Consider the following 22,909-nt stretch of genomic DNA (forward strand, 5'->3'; position numbering starts at 1 on the left):
TCTGCCTCTTCCTTGTAGTGTGCACTTAGGCAAGTGACTTACCTCTCTGTGTCTTGTGTTCTTCACCATAAGATGGGCACAACAACAGCGCCCACCTCAAAAGGCCTGCAGGACATAAGCTCTCAGATGATGTCTTCCTTTGTGATAGGTACATGGGCAGGTGAAGAGAGTCAAACATCAGGCCCAGGGTTCTCACTCCACTGCATCACTCCATCTACCTGCCCACAGATAAATCACTTCACCTCTCTGAGTCTCAGTTTCTTCATCTGTGAAGTGCACTAATGATGGATGTCATAGTGCTGCTTAACTGTAAACAACAACATGCCATTAAACAGAAGCTAGTTATGCATGTGGAGTAATGACATCTGCATTTTGGAGGAGTGCCAAGTCTGATAAGATTGAAGAGCATTTCAACTGGGCGTGGTAGCTCACACCTGTAATCCCAGCACTTTGGGAGGTTGAGGCAATGCCCTGTGTCTGATAGGGGTTAAGGAAGTCATCACTCCCATCTGGTCTATCAAAAGGGCTGCCAAACTATGCAGGCAAACAACCTGGGCACTGCCTTTATTGAGCTGTGCAATCATTGAACAAGGGCATCCAACTTCACCAAACTAGGAGGGCCTGCATGTGCACATCCATCTCTGTTGTTGGGACTGGGGCCTGTGCCTGTTTCCATTCTGTATGCTGTGTGCTTGACACAGTGCCTGGTGCATTACATGCTCAATAAATATGTATTGATTGATGGATGAATAAATGAAATCATCTGCATCCATGGATGAATAGATGGTCAATTACATTGTCAATATTCTACCCTGTGGGTGGAGTGGAAAAAGCAGTCAGAATCTTGGTCCTTTTGCAAATGGCGGAAGAGGACAATATTTGTAGAGTGTGTACAGACTTTGCAGTCAGAGCTACGTTCAGTTCTCAATATTGCCATATCTTAGCAGTGAGCTTATTCAAACTTCAGTTTAAGAAAACGTGCTAACCTTCAGTTTCCTCATCTGTGAAATGAGGATAAAAATATTGCCTCCTTTATAAAATTATTGTGTAGATGCTATACATTTGTACATGCCAGGGCCTGCCATGTTACTAAGTGGAAGGTGGTAGAATGGAAATGAATCTCCTTCTTTCTTCCCCTCTGCACTACACAGATTCCAAGCATATTGTTTTATACCCAGCCAAGTCTGAAGCACTGGAAGTGGATCTGATCTTTTACCTATCTCTAGCATTGATGTTTTTTATTCTGTTGAAGGCATCAATATTTGTTCAATAGTATAAATCTTAAATAAGCATCTAAACTACATATTACAGATGATGAAAGTCATTTCTGCACAGAAGATTATCTCACATGATCATGTTTCCTTCGTTATCTGGGGCCTCTGTAGTTGGCAAATCTCCGCAGCTACTTAAATGATAACATTAGTCCTAATGCCATGTAAAATGACTAGTTCCTCAGGGTAGGTTTATTTTTAATAGTGTATGTCAGCAGCAAATAGCTTGGAAGACCCCAGAGGAAAAAGCACAGCTCAGGCTCTCACTGAAGCGATGATATAGATATATTTAATATCTATATTAAAAACCTTTTAGGCGCCATGGTGATATTGAACTGGATAGTCAGGCGTGTGCAGGGAAAATCCTGGGCTGTTTAGAGAGCGTGATGCAGTGTGCATTCTAGAAACCTTTTGAGGTTCTTCAAAGTCAAATTTAGGCCTCAAAAATCTTTGACAGACATTTGACCCCAGTAGTAAAATACTCTGAAATACATGCTGGGAGAATAAAATCACTTCCTTTTCTCTTTTTTGGTAAGCCTGTTGATAAGTTTGCTGTGCTATTAAAATGTTTAATCACTTGCCTCCAGCAAGAGCAAGCTTCTGTCTGAAGTTGCAATTTATTAGAGTGCCCAGAACATACTTGCTGTTTATCCAAAAGATGGCCAGGGAATTCTTACAGAGAAAACAAACCACAATTTGAAATCAAGCATAGAGTGGCAGATGAATAGATTGAAGGCAAAAACTATTTCGGAGTTGATTTCAGGGGAGACATGATAAAACCTGCACTGATTTTCTATCCCAAAGGCACAGGGTTAAATCATACAGTGGCCACAGGTCTGGCCTGTGAGATATCCCTGGGACAGTTGGTAAAAGTGTCCCAGGGAGAGGAGAAGAGGCAGCAGAGGAAAGGGCTGCTTGCTAGAAGCAAACCTTCCAAGAAGAGGCATTTCTCTCTGCTTTTGGGTTTGGTCAGAGAAGCTCAGCCTGGAAGGGCAATGAACAGATAGGTGCCTGGTTTCAGCAGAATGCTATGCCCAAACCCCTCCTCCCTCCTTCTCTTCTATGGACCTCACTCTGGCCTTTCAGACTCATCCCAGGCAAACTGAGTCATGGGGCAGGGAAATGCCTTCAAGACAGTGAGCATCATTCAGTTATGGCTCCTGAAGGCCTCTTGCTAGTGGCACAACACCATGGATCTAGCCCTTGAAGGAAGAGGAGAGAAGGAGCCCCTTGGAGGGCCACGGATAATTAACTCCTTCCAGAAACTGGTATCCAGGACTATGCCTCGGAGGGCACCTACAGATAATGAGCCTACCATCAGGTCACAATTTTCTAAACACAGATGTGTAAAGACATAAGGAATTTCCTGTTTATCATCGTGTCTTTGCCTATACAAATTCCTTTTTAAATCTGGATGATTGTATCCCAAACTGGGTTATAAAGAATAACAGATATTCTGGCAGAAAAGAATACTACGGCTTAATACATTTGGGAAATACTGCATACCTTGAATCACCAGATACAATGGCATATTAATGACTCTCCTATGTCCTGAACTGAAAAACTCGCAAACAAAACTGGTTTCACTCTGTTTCCACCAGTGTTTCTCCAAATTGTTTGGCTACGAACTGCTTTCTTCACAGAACAGCTATCATCGTCTCACCTTTGTGGAAGGCAGTTTAAGAATTGCTGTGTTACGGTAGGCAGAATTCTAAAAATGCCCTTGTTTCCCCAAGATTCTCCTCTTCTGTTGATTCAATTGAATATTTACACAAATGCTGCTGAGAGGGAATTTTGCAGATGCAAGTAAAGCCCTAAGTAAATCGACTTTAAAATATGGGGAGTATCTGGGTGAACCTGACCCAATCAGGTGACCTCTTAATTGACAGGGTGAGGATTTGATGTTCCTTCTGTGGCTTTGACGGTGGAGGGAACCCCATGAGAAGGAATATGGGCAGCCTGGAGAGGCAGAGACCAACCCCAGCCCCCAGCTGACAGCGACGAAACGGGGACATCAGACTTGAAGCCACAAGGAACCGGATTCTGTCAACAACTGTAAAAAACTGGAAGCAGAATCTTTCCCAAAGCCCCCAGATAAGAACCCAGTTGGCTGACACTTTGATGTTGGCCTTGTGAGACTCTGAGCAAAGTTCAGGTGAGACTACCTGGACTTCTGACCTGTAGAATTGTGGGCTATTAAATGTGTGTTGTTTTAAGCTGTTAAATTTGTGGCAATTCATTTTGCAACGACAGAAAACTACCACACACTGATTCAGAGAAATCAAAACAGAAGTGATACACTCTTCTGTACCCTTTTACATTCACAAGGTGTTTCCAGTGTAACGCTCATGTATGGTCAGGGCAGGTGTCTCTGTTTTTAGAGGTGATGATATAGACTCAGAGAGATTAAGTTACTTGCCCAGGACACTCAACTAGGAAATGGGGGAAGGGGACTTGAATGGGCTTTTTTGTGTGTGAGTTAGGATGGGATGGGGGTGTGTTTCCTTTACTGTCTTTTGCATTCAAATAGGAAAAGGCATTTGGAGAGACTGCAGTTGGGAGCTTGCAAAGGAGGATGAAAAAAAAAATCAGGGAAGAACACATCAAGCAGTTGGTTCAACTGCTTCATCAGAAAGGTCCTTTCTTTCATCTCTTGTGTCTGAGCAGAAAAGCTTGTTAGAAAAAGGACCTACAGCTGTGAGTCAGTGACAATGTGTGGGGGCAGGGTCTTATGAGGCCACCGGAAGTGGGCTGCTGGGATGCTTTATACGGACAACTAAGGGCGAAGACACGCAGGCCTGTAATATCAAGAGAAACAATGTTTGCAGGCTGACCGCCCAGATGGGTGGTTTGCAGAGGTGGAGCTGCCTGCATAATTAATCAGCTCTAGCTTTCTTCGCCACAACTAGCATTCCTACCTGTACCCGCAGCCCTTAAGGGGCCCCTCACTCAGTGTCATGGAGCAGACAAGTCATCTGGGACCACTGCCCACTAACCTCCATGGACAAAAGTGGAGACTGAAGCCCTGAAAAGGAACAGGACTTCCTCAAGGTCACAGTCAAGGATCCCCTAACATATGACAATTCTCTGTGTTGGTTAGTGATGACTTCCTGATGAGCCAGTATTCCTTACTGAGCAAATTTAGTGTGTGTGTGTGTGTGTGTGTGTGTGTGTGTGTGTGTGTTTTGTGTCCAATATTAAAATCAGAACTGTGAAGTGTTATTATTGTCCTAATAATAATAGAAGTCAGTACCCACAGAGTAGAGACCCAGTGCTTGATGCTGTCTTGAAAGTGCTTCGTGCTAACCCCATTCTCACAGCAAGCCCATGAGGTAGTCAAGAAATCATTAGGGCTCTTAACAAATGTTTCTGTCCAGAAGTGGATCCAGGTTTTGCAGAGCTTAAAGCTTATCCAATTTATGGGGACCTCTTGAAGGAAAGGAATACTAACTTACAAATATAAATTAGGCACAAGGCCTCATGAAAGAGAAGAGCTTGGAAGCATTACAGTAAGTCTGTTAGTTGCACATTAATGCTCCCTGCCCCTTGTGAAGTTAGGCAAGTGAATGACTTGCTTTGACCAAGGGGATGTGAATGAAATTGATGTGTGTCACTTCTGGGTGGAAGTCTTAAGACTTAGTGAGTGATTCTCCACTTTGTTTCCTAACCCTGACTCCCATGGTCCCTGGATTGACCATGGAAAAGTGTGCCAAGATGGAACCTCCTTTGCCCTGGAACTCTGAGTCTATGATATCTAGAGCAACCTCTCTCTTAACCCTGCCCTGTGTCAACCGACATGAGATCTGGAGTGTAAGTAAGAAATAAACTTTCATCTTGGTAATTCACTAAGATTTTAGAGATTTTTTTTTTTTTTAACCACAGTGAACCTCACTTAACCTAACTGATATAGGCAGGGTCTTATTATTGTTTCCATTTTCCAGATGAGAAAATCGAGACAGAGAGATTTAGTTACTTGCCTGAGATCACCCAGCTAGTTAATGGTAAAACTGGGATAAATGGCTCAGTGTCTTTGTTTCTAAGTGACATTAGGGAGTGGTGGGGACTTCAGCAAACTGAAGATATTTGTTCCATCTGAAGACTGCTTCTGACTTCCTGCTGATGGTTGTAAAAGAGGAATGTAGGCCTTCATTGCCAGATCCTCTAGTTTTTTCTTTTTAAGCAGAAGCCAAAAATCCAGTGTTTTAATGTAAAACCAACTGATTGAAATATTTTCTTTTTCTTTTTTTAAACACCATGAAACTAAGACGTCAGTGAGCTAGGAGGCTTGGTTCATCAGTTTGAGACCTTATAATATCCAAGTTTTATTTAAAAACAAAACACTAAAAATTCAAGCCAGTAACAGGTATGTGCTAGTGACATAGCCATGGTAGTCTGAGAAGGCTTTGGTGGGAAGGTAGGACTGTGGCAAGATGTCCAGTGCCCAGAGCGGTTCCCTGCTCTAAGATGATAGGGGTCGGGGATGTTCCCGGGCTGGGGATGGAAAGAGAATAGTCACACAGATTTTCAAAGACTCAGTCACATCAAAAATGTTTTGTGGCCAGGCACAGTGGCTCACGCCTGTAATCGCAGCACACTGGGAGGCTGAGGTGAGGCTGGGCTTGAGCCCAGGGGTTTGAGACCAGCCTGGACAACATGGTGAAACCCCGTCTCTATATAAACATTCTAAAAATTAGCTAGGCATAGTGGTGGGAATCTGTAGTCCAGCTACTTGGGAGGCTGAGGTGAGAGGATTGCTTGAGCCTGGGAAGTTGAGCCTGCAGTAAACTGTGAGTGAGCCACTGAACTCCAGCCTGGGCAACAGAACAAGACCCTGTCTCAACAAAAAATGTCTTGCTAGGGTTATCCAAATTTTTATATGAGGCTGTCATACTCACACACAAATACTCCTAGAGGAAACACTAATAGTTTCACATGATGCATTTCTAGAAGCTTTCATATCACCATGCCCTGTGGGGTTGAGCAGGACCTAGCTGAATGTCACTGAGTCAAAGAGAGAGGAGGCTGTCACTGAACAAGCCTTCCTGAAAACAGGAGATCTCCCTGGATCCAAAGAAGGCAATTCCCTGACAACTCCTTGAAGAGGCCCAGGTGTTTCCATCTACCTCATCTCTTCAGCTGTCTTGTGGGGCTCAGCTCATTCTTGGGGAGTGGAGACAGTGAACAGTAAAGGTTATGTCCAAGAGGCCCTAACGTGAAAAGTGAAAAGGAAAACCAAGGTCAGATGAGACTAGTGAGCGTCACCACACCTGACCTCATGCATTAACCCAGAGGTTCTCAAAGCGTCAAAGGGGACTTGAAATGTCATAAGAATAAATGAACCATTTGTGGAAATAGAATCATATGGGCAAAAACATTTGGAAAACACATTGTGCAATGAAACAAGGTCCTTTGCTGCAGAACTTCTCAGAACATTTAAAAAGCCACATGCGCTGTGTGTATCTCTAAGAGGGCAACACTCTCTCTACCTTTTTTTTTTTCCTTTTGCAGAAGCTTTTGGGAAAGAATGTGATAGAAAACTTTCTTTGAGATGTGCTGTCTACTTTCCTTTGTGGGTTCTCACCTCTGAATATCTTGGTCACTTCCTCTCCAGGTTTCTTTTAGAATTGCAGTTTTCTCTTTTCAGAAAAGGAGGCATTTCTATTTATTCATTAGTTTTCAAAGTGGCCCGTGGAGATCGGAGAGGTTATTGCATGCCTGGCACTGTACCCCACGAGTCCTTGAGCTCTCTGGGCTGGGCACAAGCACCTGCCTTTTCTTCAACTCAGCAGTGACTTCAACAGTTGGAATTTCCAGCTCAAAGGAGGTTCTTTAAGGCAAAGAGACAATGACACTTGGGAGGTAGCAGCCTCAAGGAAACACTCTGCCTAGGGACACGTACTTGGGAGGAGGAAAAGGAAGAGGAGGAGGAGAAGCCCCTGAGTGGCTGACCAAAAGGGGCCCCTTTTATGGCCTTCCTGTTTATGGCTGAGAAGTAAACAGCTCAGGAGCCAGGTTGTCTCCCTCCACAGCTGGGGCACTGGTTCGAGCTGGCCGGGGACCCTCTCTTTCTGGGTGGCAATGGGCGGAGAATCTGCCAGTCACGCTCATCTCAGAATGCATTTCTAAAAAGTCAGCATCTTGGGCATTTTTCCTTCACCCCGTGCCACCTTCTTGGCCCACACCTCAGTGGTCTTGCTTCTTTCAGGAGACACTTGGAGATCTGTGCGTGCAAGCTTGGGGGTCAGATCCCAGCTGCAGCGCGAAGCAGCTGTGTGACTTCCGGGGAGCCCTGTACCTCCCTTATTCTCATTTACAGTGATGAGTAGTAGCCCCTTCCCCCCAGGGATCTAAGAGGATGTGCAGACTGTGCCTGTGAACTTGCCTGGCATGTGGTAAGTGACAATACATGTTTACTGCTATGACTATTATTTCAGTTGCCCTCTGGGCTCAGCCTTAGCTTCCACGGGGTGGAGAGCTGGGGTCCTGGTTGGGGGCAGGGGCTCAGGCTTACCTCCCAGAGGGACTCCAGGGGCCTTGGTCCAGGCAGCAGCTCTCTCTGAATTAGCGCTGGGAGTGCTTTGCCTCCTGAGAAACGCAGGCTATGATGGAGCTGGGAAGGTGCCCCAGCTAACATGAGGAAGACGGCGCCGGGGGCAGCTAACACCAGGAGAATCAATGAACTATAATTATCAAGAATGGTGTCTGTGGGGGGTGGGCAGTCGTGGGGACAGAGGGAAACAGAGGAGGGGGTGGGACAATGCCAGAGAGAAGAAACATCGAGAACAAGACACACACACACACACACACACACACACACACACACACACACGCTGAACAGATGCAGAAAAAGTGTGCGAGCATGAAAAGATAACAGAAGTGTGTGCTGTGCTCAGCCCTCCTGTCCTGTCCCCTCAGGGTGGGTCTGCCTTCCTGCACAAGACTGAGGAAGTAAGAGCCAGACATCTATCAGCTCTTTACATTCCCCAAGTCCTTGCCCTCATCAGTCCTTTAACTCTTGGATGCAAGGAAGAAATGTTCTCACGTCTGCTTACAATGTCTAATCTATTACCTTAGTTATGTTCAGATTTTAAAACAATATTTTTTTTATATTGAGTGTAGTCTGTTAGGCTAGAAATAGTATTTCAAGATTACCCGCACCTTCATCATCCCTGGATTGAATGCTACTTTTCAGGTCCACTGCTCCTGCAAGGTTTCTTATTTTTTATTTTTAAAATATTTTTAGAGACAGGGTCTCACTCTGTCACCCAGGCTGGAGTTCAATGGCACGATCACAGCTCACTGCAACCTAGAACCCCCAGGGAATAAAGGATCCTCCTGCCTTGATAGTGAGTAGCTGGGATTACAGGCACACACCACCAGGCCTGGCTATTTTCTTTTTTCATTAAAAAAAAAAAAAAAAATTAAATTTTAGAGACAGGATCCCACTATGTTGCCCAATTCTGGGGTCAAGAGATCTTCCCACCTTGGCCTCCCTCCCAAAGCGCTGGAGTTACAGGGGTGAGCCACGGTGCCCCATGCTCCTGTGGTTTTTTGATACAGTACTTTTGGAACCCATTATGATGCTGTCACCTGGACTTGAAGGCCAAGCCCCACAAACCCACTGGCTACTCATGAGCTCTATCCAGTTACCACTCACTGTTTTTTCTAAAAAAGACTTGGTTTTTGAGAGCAATTTTAAGTTCACAGCAAAGTTGAGAGGAAGGTACAGAGATATTCCAGACATAACCTGGCCTCCCACATAACCTTATTGCTTTCAAAAGCCATGTTTTAACATTTTCTTTTCTCTGATCCCCCAACTCTTGCCATTTTGAGGTATCGCCCCTAGAAGGGATTATTACATCTGGTGCATGTTTTCGTGGCTTTCCTTCCCCCCAATTTGATCTGGGAGACTTCACAAGCACAAGCACAGGAACAGGCATTGATGGAGGTCGTTGAACATGGGTAGGGGTGACTTTTCTCCTGAAGGTATGGAAGAGACCCTCAGAGGAGGAAGGCTTTTGTAACACTCAGATACGGTGAGCCCCTGTTTTTCAAGGATAGGGTTTTGGAAAATGAGCAAATATGCAAACAAACTTGTGTTACATTTGGGCTTTATTGTGTGCCGGGTCACTAGACACTAGGCTGTGTGTGTGTGTGTGTGTGTATGTGTGTCTGTGTGTGTGTTTAACCAGCATTATCTCAGTTAGCCAGTCTAATCTTAGTAGTATTCACAGGAAGGATTTCTACCTCCCTCGTAGAGTAGAGCTGCTGGCTAGGAGGTGTCCCTCCCTGTCACAGAGCTTGCAGGTGGCAGAGCCTCCCAGGTGCCTGAGCCTCCCAGGTGCCCAGATAGGCCATCAGCACTGCCTTCCCCCAGTGAGGAAACTGAGGCCCTAGCAGGTTAACTCTCACAGCATCCAAGGCTCACTATAGCAGTGACCAGCCTAGGTTAGATCAGGTCTCCTGACTCTCAGCCTGTCTGATATCCCATGGGGAGAAGTTGGTGAGGACAAGATGAGACAATGTGTCCTGCCTGGGAGGGGTTCTCCTGGGGCAGCTGTCTCACACATGCCCTCTGCCTCCCGCCCTCTGCCTTAAAGTATGCACACTCCCCTTCTCTAGCCCTGGGTGGCACGCTTTACAAGGAGCCTAGCCTCCTGGCCCTTGGCTGGGCAATCACATAGCTTGCCATGTTCCTGGGAAGCCCAGGGCAGGAGACAGAGCCCAGGGCCTGGTACTGGATCAGCCGGGACTTCTCAATCTGTGCCTGCTCCCCCACATCCTATCTCTCTGCCTCCTTTCTCCTGCCAGCGACAACCACAAAGCTCCCTCTTGCCTGGAAGCAGAAAGAAGATTCTTCTGTACGCCCACGCAGCCAGGTCAGTGGGATCCCCTCGGTGAGAAAATTCTTCCTGGGTTTGGGCACGGATTGCTCTGCCCGCAGATGCTCCTAAGCCCTTCACCTTGTGCTGGACAGCGAGCAGGCTCCACTGCACAGTGCAGGGTGTGGGTTTCTCTCTCGTCACTGAGCCCAGCCTCCATTTTTTTTTTTTTTTTTTTTTTAAGGAGGTTGTGATTTCTACTTTATTTCTCTTTTTTTGTTACTTCAAATTGACATCCTGACCTTGGGCAGAGTGTAGCAGGGAGCTTCCTTTTATTCTTATCTTTTTGTTTTGTGTTTTTGTTGTAAACTGTCTAAAACTGTTGGAGAATTTAATTTGGATACAGTGAAGCCAGATACCACAACATAAATTTACCCTCAAGACTCTGAGCTCTTAAAATGTGTAGGAAGGTCAGTTTTCTCCCCCTTTCTAAACTCAATGCAAATTTTTGTTTAGTAACTTTTTTCCCTACCTTGGTAAGATATCTTAGAGAAAGGATGGTTCAGAAAAGAAGTGGTCTGAGGTGGGAGGATCCCTTGAGCCCAGGAATTGGAGGTTGCAGTGAGCTATGATTGCGCCACTGCACACCATCCTGGATGACAGAATGAGATACCGTCTCCTAAAAAAGAAAAAAGAAGAAGTGGCGTGTGCTTTTTCCACTTTGATTAAAAGAAAAAGTATGGAATGGGTGTCTGCTAAGAAGCATGCTTCCTGCTTGGCCAATGCTGTGGGTTATTTTTATTTGCAAGTGTCGGGGCTGGGTTTCTCTAGTTTCTTCCATTTCAGACCTACTTCATACCCATTCTTAAAAGGTATTCAACATACAAAGGTGAAACTTTATAAAAGACTCTAATGTGTGTTTCATTTTACTCAGTTTTTCTTTAAATTGAAGGGAAATTCAGTTGCGTTAAGTGGAATAAATTTTTCTTGCATATTCAGCCTGTTGGTTTCTATTTCACTTGGGAGAAAGGGCTATCTGCGTGGCCCCCAACAGGGGAATCGTTTTCATTAGACATTTTCCTACTTACTTTAGATTAAAGGAGAAGTCTCAAAACTCTAGAAAAATAAAAATGTAGGTGGGGCGGGTGGGGGAGCGGGAAGACACAATGCAAGTAATTACTTCTCTCTACGTTTTTTTCCAATCTAGATTTTCCTCTCTTCTTTTGTGGATCCACACCAGGCATATTGGACCTTGCCCATCTACGCCCCAGCCTCCTAGAGCAAGACCAGACGCCCACTGGTTTGAACTCCCGTGGGTGGATGGGGTGGTGGTGTTGAGGGGGAAAGGAAGTGGGGAGAAGAGCAGAGCAGTTTCCGTAAGCAGAATTTGGGGCTGAGCTTAAGCCACCACACCAAGGGGAAGATGAGCCTGGTGGTTCCAGACATTGTTTTCCCCGAATATTTCTAGATCAGTGAAATCAACAACTCTGGATACCTTATGAAATTGTTGCATAAAACTGTGGCGATGGGTTCTGTGAATTAAAAAAATATAATAATTTAAAGTAATTGTTTTCTTAAAAAATAATAATAATTTTTTTGAGACAGAGTCTCTTTCTATCACCCAGGCTGGAGTGCAGTGGTGCAATCTCAGTTCACTGCAACCTCCGCCTCCCGGGTTCAAGCAATTCCTGTGCCTCAGCCTCCCAAGTAGCCCGGGTTACAGGTGCCCATCACCATGCTTGCTAATTTTTTTTGTATTTTTAATAGAGACGAGATTTCACCATGTCGACAAGGCTGGTGTCAAATTCCTGACCTCAGGTGATCCATCCACCTCAGCCTCCCAAAGTGCTGGAATTACAGGCTTGAGTCACCATGCCTGGCCAAAATAATAATCATAATCATAATCATAATTTGATGTAAGCCTTTAGTGGGGCCAGGAAGGAAAGACATAGAAGAAGACACATTGTAGCTACTGCCAAAAGTTATTTTGCAAACTGTGGTTTTCTGATTGCTTATTTTTTTCCCATCTCTTTTTACTACGTTACTCTCTTTTTCATATTGAAATATGTGTATTAGAACATATTTGCTTTCTATTTGGTACTTCTTCTCCTACCTCAAGAGTTTGAATCTCTGTTTAAATGCTCAGAAATGGACATTTTCGCACCCATGTGGCCATGCTCATGTACTTCTTGCTGGGCGATCCTGTAGTCGCTGTTCTTTTGTGACTTCCCTCAAAGCCCCCACTGTGGTTTGTCCCCTGAAGGTTGCATCCAGGTGGCCCGATACAAGCTAAAGATTTCAGGCTCGGCCGGGTGCGGTGGCTCAAGCCTGTAATCCCAGCACTTTGGGAGCCTAGACGGGCGGATCACGAGGTCAGGAGATTGAGACCATCCTGGCTAACACGGTGAAACCCCGTCTCTACTAAAAAATACAAAAAACTAGCCAGGCGAGGTGGCGGGCACCTGTAATCCCAGCTACTCGGGAGGCTTAGGCAGGAGAATGGCCTAAACCCAGGAGGCGGAGCTCGCAGTGAGCTGAGATCAGGCCACTGCACCCCAGCCTGGGCGACAGAGCAAGACTCCGTCTCAAAAAAAAAAAAAAAAAAAAAGAAAAGAAAAAAAAAGATTTCAGGCTTGTTCCAAGTTCCAAAAGTGTTTCCATCCCAAGGCATCCTGGGTTTCTCACTGTCCTCTTTATTAACATGGACAAAACGCCCTGCCTGCTTTGTGGGCTGATTTATGGTTGCATTAGGGAAAGCTCCACAGAGGGTATAAAATACAGTGTCCCACGCTGGGGCCTAATCTTACGTGCTATCGGTGATTGCAAGTGCATTTTATAACACCGGTGCCAAATCGAAATCAAGGTGATTTGCGCATCAATCTCCCGGATAAAATCAGGGCATGCTCTATTGCAGTTTGACCTTCGTGGTGCCTTTGGCTAGTCCAACTTGTTTAAGTCCCTGGGACAATTACCCAGGGACAGTTGGAAAATGCAGTGATACTGGCCAGAGCTGGATTACCAGCTGTATCAGAAGGCTTAACCGTTCACGCCAGAGACTCCCGAGAACCAGAGGAAAAACCCCTGGAGGTGGCTCTGATGGTTTCTATGAAGCGCTGATGCCGCAGGCAGAGAAAGGGGAGAACCTAGGGGCTATTTTCCTGTGTTTTTAGATGTACCCCCGAGCTCTATAGCAAATCTAAGAAGCAAAACTTTCCATTTTACAAGCTGGCAGATAACTGGGTCTCAAAAAGCCTGTGTGGGCTTTCCCCGCCTTATTTATCATTCCAAGAGTTCAACTAACTGTGGGTCAGGGAAGTGCTTAAACTTCTAAAACAAATAATAGAGCAAGGATGAGAATGAAGTCAGTGGGAGACGTTTTATTCCTGCCACCACCAACTAACTGTGGGTCAGGCAGATACTTAAGTTTCTAAAACAAATAGTAGAGCAGGGATAAGAATGGAGTCAGTGGGAGCCATTTCATTCCTGCCACCACCAACAGTTGGTTCCCCTTATTGATTTTCACAGAAGAAGATCAGAGACTTCCTGAAAAATCTGATAGATTCCCTTGGTAAAACTCAAATAATAACCCTGGATTTTGATTGATGCATTCACAAGAGCCTAGGAGGGCTAAAGATATTTTGAGCAGATTCATGGAAATTGTAGATTTTTAGAACCTAAAGACTCTTTAGTGATGGTCAGAGGGTATATTTAGGATAAATATTTTTAAATCAGGGTTTTATGCCTATAATCTGAGTTTCTCAACTTATATTTAGCCCAGACTTCTTTTTAAAGTAATTCCATCTCTTTTGAATCTGGACCCTTTCATAGCCCAAAGGGGGAACCTTAGATGGCTCTTCAAATGGTGAATGCTATTTTACAAAAACCCTTTGAGATATGCTAATGGATATGGGATGATTATTAAGATAAATACCTTGTGTTGGAAACTATAGTTAATTATAATATATATAATTAGTCACTGGTCAGGCTAGAAGTTATAATTTATTGCTCCTTAATTTGCATTTATTATCAAAGATATTTAATTTAAAGGAATTATAAGAAATAGCCTGATTTGAGTGGTTATGGAGATGGCGGGCATTTAGCAAACTTCAAAACTCTCCTTTCAAATTTTTCTAAACCCATCATATACAATTTCAGGAAATAACACACCAACAAGAGGAGATGACTTATGCTTGTTGATTAAAAAATGAGAAAACCATTTCTGTAAGAAGAAATGATGTAATTTTCTCTTCCAGACCCTCATTTTTGGAACGCTAGATAAGCTTTTATTGTAAGAGGGTCCAAGTTCAAGTAATAGAATTATGAAGCTTTTGTGATGAAGTTCTTTTGTGTCTGTTCATGAGGGAAAACAGTAAAATAAAACATTGGATCCTTTTCCTTTTATATAATAATTTCCCTTGGACAGTGAAAAAGAAGCCGTTTTTAGCGAAAAAGTCGTTAGTCACAGATACAGCTTTTGTACAAAAGGAGATCCTGGTGTTTCTTTTACATAAAGCTCCACTGCTTGCAAACATATGGTTTCTGCACTCTCTTTTATGATTCTTGCTCTGTCACAGCTCAGGGTCCCTTCAGCCACATAAGAATGACTTTCTTGCATCCTTGTGCGAGGAGCACCTTGGTGCTGTGTGAGAAGCAGCCTTGGTCATCTTGCCTCTTACAAATCCTCTTTTTAATAAAAGAAGCCACAGTTTGACCTGCAGTGATCTGCAATGTATCCACAGGGGAAGCAGCACCACCAGAATGTCAGAATCTTCCTTCTTGAGTTGAAGGGATCCTCTGTCTTAGGGAGACATCTGTGAGAATGCACCGTTGAAATTTCCGTGTCTTCAGATCAAGGTCATCCTGGAGCCATTTAAGCATTATTTTAGAACTCACTGAATGTAGAGATCAGACTGTCACTCTCTTCATTCCCATTTCTTCCAGGATCGGAAATGGGGGTATTTGGTGTTATAGTTTTGTTAAGTAAGAGTGAAGCATACTCAGATTGGGTGGGGCTTGAATTGTGCTTCCTTTAGACAGAAGCTCTGTTCTCGTATTGAAGGAGAAGTTGGGGGGTGAAGATGGGGAGAACCTTTGAGAACAAGACCTCGAACCTCCCTTGTGAGTGGGTCCCAGGGTGCTCCCGTTGAGTGATGGACAAAGCCGAGTCCTGAGAACATGAAGCCCATGGGACACCTCCCGGTTATTCTGCAAATTGTTCCTTGGCTTCTCCTCCTCTCAGAGGCCCTGTGTCCATCAGTGTACCAGCAGTGGCATGCATGCAATAAGAGGGTGTATCGACTGCAGAGAATTTAAGGTCAGAATACCATCTAAAAGTGTCTTCTTTTTTATTTTCACCGTAAGCCAGCAATTCCAATGTCAGCACTAAGGTACTAGTGTACTGGTACAGAGGATACTTCAGTCATGCACACTTGAGCTGTGTATGGGGGCTAAGGCTGGGACCCGGTCCAGATCCCCTTTGCTGGGTCAGGAGTGGAGACATCTACTCTTGGGCTGCTGAATATTGGCTGCCACTGGCTCAGAGCTGCCATCTTCTTGGCAGAGTTAGACTCATCCTTCCCTGAGCAGCCCACAGCCAGTGAATGGCTGACCCCGTCCCTAAGGAGCAACTTACCTCTCAGAGTCCCCACCTCCCTCAGGCTAAGCTTAACCCCTCTCAAGATCACAGCCATGCTCAGCCTCTTTCCCATCTCTCCCCTGCTTCTTTCCCTCCCTTGAGCACACCTCAACAATTTCTGTGCATTCAGAGTTCTGTCTCAAGCCGTGCTTCTAAAGAACCTTCTCTAATGTGGCTAAAGTAGTATTCAGAGAACAATTTATAGCCTTAAATAGGTTTATCAAAATCTAAGACTGAAAATACATGAACCAAACATTCAACTCAAGTTGGGAAAAAAATAATACCACCAATTGCAACTACACCACACACACACACACACATACACACACCCCTGCACACACATACCAAGGAAGAAAGGACTTTTTGCCTGAATTCTATCATAGAAGAATCTTATGATAGTGGGATGCATTAGTGCCAGGACATTTTCTGAAGTGGTCACCGGTTGACACACTATTCAGTAATCAATAATTGTAATTATATACTCCCCTTATGTAGAGTATGAAGCTTTCTGCAGGCTATAGTCATTCTGTAACAGCCAATCATGTTTTCTTTTATCTGAGTGATCCTCATAAAAGTGTCAGTAGAAGAAGATGGAGGAAAAGACTTGTAGGGGGAGTTGACAGGCAGGTCATGGAGGGAGCAGAGGGCTCATTACGGCCTGTGACCACGTGAAGAAGTCATTTGACTTCCAGGCAGTAATGCTCTAAGTGGCAAGAAAGCTTGGGCTCTGGTTTTCCCCAGGCCCACCTGAGATCCAAATAGTGTCTGTATGTCCAATTTCTTCCTTTTTACCTACGGATGCAAGATGTGATCCCAATACTACTTTGACTTTTCAGGTTTGTTCGATGCATCCACGAGTCTGTAGAGTGCTCCTTGAAGACTTTGGAATTCTTTTCTCAAGGACTCTGTTTAAAAGCCATACCCAGCCTCTGGGAGGCAGGATAACATGAATTTTGTGGACCAATAAGCCTGAGTTTAATCCAGATTACCATCATTTACTTCCTGTGCAATACTGGGCAAAAGACTAAGCCTGATGCCACCCTCAATCTGTTAAGAAGCAGAGCTAGTGTTTAAACCCACGGCATCTATTTTAGATTCCCCATTCTTCACCACTATCCTGATCAAAGGGCCAATGGATCTAAAGCGTTTGGATAGCACAGTCACTGGCTGCTCATAACATAACAGCAATGAAGATGATTATCTCTTGATGAAATGATGAAGTTGATGGTGATGATGATGGTAGTAGGTTACACATATAGATAACAGAGGGTAATAGACCAACCAAAAGTCTACAGATTCTTCCCCTAAGGCTCCTTCAGATGAAACCCACCCCGTCCCCCACAACGTTAGGGTCTTGGAATGAGCACTGTTCTTGGCATCAGAATACCATATCCTGCTGAGATGCTAACTTTAGGTGAGTTTATTTGCCTGAGCCTAGGTGTGTTCATCTGTAAAATGGGCAGAAATGCTAGGATTACACCAAAAGAGATCCTGGGTAAAAGTGCTTGGGTGTAGATGCCCAGCAGATGCCTGGTAGGTTAGAAGAAGGCCGTGTCTTGGGAGGGTGTCTCTGGAGGGAAGCAGTGCATGGCACTTCTACCACTAACTTGAGCACCTCCAAGGAGTCAGTGAGACAGGCTTGCAAGGATTACTGGACCCTTCAGGCACAGATGTGTTGGCTCTTGTGAGGAGGACTTTCTGCTTCCCTGACTCTGCAGTAGCAGCTCCTCTGCACCCATGGGTTTTCTCCTCTTTCTGGGTCCTATTTTCACACTTTGGTCTCATTTACCTGAAAGTAAGCTCCCCAACAAAATGCTGTTGAGAATAGGGATTTTAATCTGTATCGTTTATTGCTGCACTCCCAGCACCTAGAATAGTAGCTAGCATACACTAGATAATACACTAGATAAATACTTTTGAGAAAATGAATCTTATTCAGAACCAGGACCAAATGTGGCAGAAACAAGCAGTCTACTAGTAATCCAGAGGCCACAGAGTGTGTCCTTTCTGTGCTCTGCAGCTCTGGACAAATCTATGAAATGCATCCATCTGGTATGTCAGTAATATTAGATCTACCTTGCAGGAAATGGGATCGTGTCAATTGAATCTTACTGGATTTTTGAAGTTTAAGGGCAATGAAACTGATTTGAAAAGGACAATTCCAGGAAGTTTAACTAGTCCTAGAATTTATAGTAGGTAATATTTCTAGAAAATATGCTACAAATGTTCTCTCTTAGAAATTTAAAAAAATCTTTCTAAATTAACTTTTGGGTTAAGCAGTCAAAACTGAAATAAGAAACCATTTAGAAATGAATGGCACCACATGCCAGAAATTATGGGAGGTGGCTAAAGTAGTATTCAGAGAGCAATTTATAGACTTAAATGCTAAGGCTCCTTCTGATGAAACCCACCCGACCCCCAACAATGTTAGGGTCTTGGAATGAGCACTGTTCTTGGCATCAGAACACCATATCCTGTTGAGATGCTAACTTTAGGTGAGTTTATTTGCCTGAGCCTAGGTGTGTTCATCTGTAAAATGGGCAGAAATGCTAGGATTACAAGAAAAGAGATCCTGGGTAAAAGTGCTCGGATGGTAGATGCCCAGCAGATGCCTGGTGGATTAGAAGAAGGCCATGTCTTGGGGAGGGTGTATCCAGAGGGAAGCGATGCATGGCACTTCTACCACTAACTTGAGCACCTCCAACATGTTTATTAAAATATAAGACTGAGAACACACAAACCAAACCATTCAACTTGAGACATTGGAAAAGAAACAATACCACCACCACCACCACCAACACACACACATGCACACACACACTAAGGAAGAAAGAGATTTTATCATAGAAGAATCTTATGATAGTGGGATGCATTTGTACCAGGACATTTTTTTGAAAGGTGTCACCAATTGATAAATTTTCCACTAATTGATAACTGTAATTATATACTGCCCTTATGCAGAGTATGAAGTCTTCTATAGGCTACAGCCAACCAAGTTTTGTTTTATTGGGGTCATCCTCAGAAAAGTGTCAGTCAAAGCAGATGGAGAGGAAGGATTGTGGGGGAACTGACAGGCAGGTCCTGGATGGAGCAGAGGGCTCATTCAACCCTTGACCATGTGGAGAAGCATCTTGCTGCATGATGTGATTTGTACAATATGGCAGTGGCATTGACGAGGACCTGGAGCCCTGAGTGAAATAGGCCGGGTCCTCTGGAGATGGGGACCATGAGACACCAGCCAGTGTTTCCAGGGCTGAGGGAGGTCCAGGGAAACAGTGTGCTGGCTTCCTTTTCTGATTCCATTTGATAATTAGTCTGATGACAAATCAGGAAATCAGAGTCTGGCCTCCCTGAGCACATTGTCCAGGCTGGATGCTGGTGTTGGAAGGCCCTCTCTGGGCTCCCTCGCTAGAGCAAGGAAGGCCTCAAATGCCCCCTTCTTTATGGAGGTGCAGACTCTGGGCTCCTGTTCAGAATAGCAGCCTAGAGAATAGGGTCAAACGCTCTCCTTCTATGTTTACTCCACGCTGGTCTGGAGGTCTGGACAGTGTCTGCTCCCTTCTGCTGCCGAGAAGAAGCCAGGAAACAGGAAGATTTCAAAGCCAAAGTCTTCAAGCCTTTTGTGGGGCCGCTGGGCCATGTGTGCCCTTGACTGGAGTCAAGAGCCCCTGAGATACCTCATTGTCTCCCCTTGACTGGTGAATGCCTCAAACTGGACACGTTGCAGGGAGGTCGGCGTCTTCAGGCTTCTGTGCTCCATGAAGTCCACACCGACTTATTTAATCATCTGAAGCCTTGTTTTGTTTATGTTTCTTAAAAGGTCTGTGAAATGGGTACAACAATAGTGCCTATATCTCATAGGCTGTGGTAGAAAATTATATAAAGTGTTTAGATTAATTCCTGGTTTGTGCTAAAACACAAACTAAATGGAAACTGTATGCGTCACCCTTTTGTGCCCTTTTCTCATTGGAAAACAGAACAAACACTAACCATGATAGCCCACTTCAGAAGGGAGGTTAAATATATAAGCTTCAGCTATATGAAATTGTCAATATTTGATCATTTTGACCTATAAAGCAGCAATTTCATGTGGGTCAACCTGATAAAATGTGGTATGGTGATCCATATCTATAGAGACTTATATCCAATTATGAATATAAATTGCTATTTTATTTCCCCTTCACTTCTAGTTCCACAGTGAAAGCAAACTTCAGAAAAATGATGAAACTGGAACTACAGCTGTTTTTTCTCTCTCTCTTTGTTTCATTTTCTACTCCCCCCAACCTTCTACCCCCAACTTCCCATAATCATATCTCACAGAGCTTTGTAGGGGCAAGCTCTGTTAATCAGAAATATCCCAAAGAAGAGGGTAGATTTGTTATTTCTGCGTTAAATTGTTAATTGATTTGATAATTGCCTGGGAGACACACACAGACACACATACACAAAACAAATGTCAGGCCGCACACTTTTCTCTCGACAGTAAGATGAAGATGTTTTAGTTATTGGAACTCAGATGTCACCTAGAAGAATAAAAGGAGGTACCGGGAAAAAAAGAGGGGAGTGGAGCCGGCGTGGTGGGGGGAGGCAGGCCATCCCTCTCGGTTATCAAGTGAAATGACTCCCCAAATATGACAATAAATCACTGCAGGAATCAATCAGACGGGAGGCCACTGCTCCATGCTGATAATGCATCAATCAATATTTAATGTTTACACTTTAATTAATCCACACATGGAAAGCATTCTTTCAGTGACAAAAATAAAGGGATGAGAAATAAAACACCTTTTATATCAAGGAGCGGCGAGTGGACTGCCTATCTGGGTGGCTTTGATTGGAGCTGTCATTGATCACCTTGAGCTCACCAGCCTCCGAGTCACATTTGGATATAAAGCAAATGTGGGGGGTGGGGGCAGAGGCTTCAGCATCCCGCCTGTGAAGAGTACAGCTTGCTGGGAACTGCTGTGGAGCATGGATTCCTGTGAAGGCAGAACAAAGCCAGGGCAAATATTGGATTCTGAACGCTGGTGACATCTTCTCCCCAGAAAAGATTTCTGTCCACAGATGGTGATCTATAGCTCTGAGGGAAGCAGTTTCAGCCAGAAAGACATTTTCTCATGTGTTTTCAAGAGTCCAAGTGTGTAGTCTTGGACACAGGGATTCCAGTCTGAACCACAGGACTGTTTTAGAACATTCGTAGCCCAGCAGACTGCCTTTTTCATGCTCTGCCCTGCTTGCTATCAATGATAGCACCCTAAAATACCCACGCCTCACATTAATTATAATTCATATATAGCTGCTCATGAGTCCGTTTCAGCTGTGGTTGACAAGTTGGCCTCATACTGCATTTTGTAGACATTTAATCCAAGGTATAGTACACATGGTTTTGCAGGTTCCCTGTTGTTTTTTTTTTTTTTTTTTTTTTGCCTGTGTCTTTTGTTTGGGGTCTCAAACCATTTCCTGGGCTCTTGAAAAGCTCACAGGCTGTGTGTGGTGTGACTGCAGTTTTTATTTGAGAAGATGTCTTGGTTGATAATGCTGGATTTTGACCCTCAAAACCCACCAAGTTTTCCTTTTTGGAGTATAGCAGTGAGGTGAAGATTTGATGTGTTAAAAATGCAGGAGTCTTGGTTTGGGTTCCTCCAGAAGCAGATCCTAAGATAAGAATTTGAGAGCAAATGGTTTGTAAGTGAGATAGGGAAGGAAAGGCAGCCACATAAATGGGGAGTTGTCGTGGGGGGAAAAGGGGTTCAATTGCACTGACAATTTGGTCAGTCAGAATAGAACCCGTTTCAGAGTTCGACTCATGGAGAGTGAGGAAGGTGGTATTTATTCACTGACCCCTGTCTGCTGCTGGTTCAGGACTGCTTCCAAGGTAGTAAATGGCCACCGCTCCCTACTTCCAAGGCCAGAAAGAGCCCCCAGGCAGAGTCAGGTCTTCTTTCCAAGCACCTTGCAGCTTATAGAGTTGAATGGTGAAGGGATATGGGCACACGTCCACTGGGGCTGCCACACCAGGACGGGTAAATTAACTGACATGGATTCTGCCTATCAAGGGTAAAGAAAACAAAACTCCAAATTGCGTTTTTGTTTTTGTTTCTTAAGAGACAGAGTCTGTCATCCAGGCTGGAGTGTAGTGGCTCAGTCATAGCTCACTACAGCCTTGGACTCCTGGGTTCAAGCGATCCTCCCACCTCAGCCTCCTGAGTAGCTGGGATTACAGGCGTACACTGCCATGCCTGGCTAATTTAAATTTTTTTTGTAGTGGTGGGATCTCACCACGTTGCCCTGGCTGGTCTGGAACTCCTGGCCACAAGCAATCTTACCACCTTGGCCTTCCAAAGTTCTGAATTGCAGGTGTGAGCCATTGTGCCCGGCCTACAAATGGTTTTTTCAGTTACTCTTATCCATCTTCTCAGTGAGTCCAACCCTGTGAGAATATCCTTTAGTGTGGGAAGGGAGAGTATACTTTGTCAGTTGAGCACTAGATGAAGTAGTTAAGGGGTCCTGTGTGTGTGCACGTACGTGTGTATGTGTGTAAAATATGAAGTCACACTCACTGGAGCAAGACACACTGTGGGAGGCACAGAGACACTGAGACTGATGGAGGAGACGAAGATTCATGAATCTCACCTCACACTACTTCTGGGACATGTGTTCTAATGTTTCCCGTTTTCTCTCTTCTTTCTCCTTCCTTTTCTCTCTCTCTCTCTGTCTCTACTGAGTTTGATTAGCTAGCTTTGAACAAAGTAAACTCATATGATGCAGCTCCTCTGTATGTATTTACAAACTCTACTCCCTAATACAAGAATCACACTGCACCCCATCTGCCCCACCTGAATGAGCATAGAATACCCATGATTATTTGTGTAGAATGCATACTACAGTTATTCAATGCACACTGTATTGATTTAATTTTTTCCTCTCTTACATTTAAACTACAAGCTCCCTCTACAAGCTCTCTTGCAATTTATTAAATTTGTTTCCACTGAGGCTGGCCACAGTGGCTCGCACTGGTAACACCAGCACTTTGGGAGGCCAAGGTCAGAGGATTAGGAGTTTGAGACCAGCCTGGACAACATAGTGAGACCCAGGAGTTTGAGACCAGCCTGGACAACATAGTGAGACCCCTGACTCGACAAAAAATAAAAAAAAAATTAGCCTGGTGTGGTGGTGTGTGC

General features: G+C 44.4%; 1 pseudogene; it reads left to right on the forward strand.

Annotated features, from left to right (window-relative positions):
- The first annotated feature begins 2,461 nt into the window (after window positions 1-2,461).
- Window positions 2,462-22,909, forward strand: part of LOC111541452 — a 95,007-nt pseudogene continuing 74,559 nt past the window's right edge.

This window comes from Piliocolobus tephrosceles, chromosome 17 (assembly GCF_002776525.5).
Source record: "Piliocolobus tephrosceles isolate RC106 chromosome 17, ASM277652v3, whole genome shotgun sequence".
In the NCBI taxonomy this organism is placed as follows: domain Eukaryota; kingdom Metazoa; phylum Chordata; class Mammalia; order Primates; family Cercopithecidae; genus Piliocolobus; species Piliocolobus tephrosceles.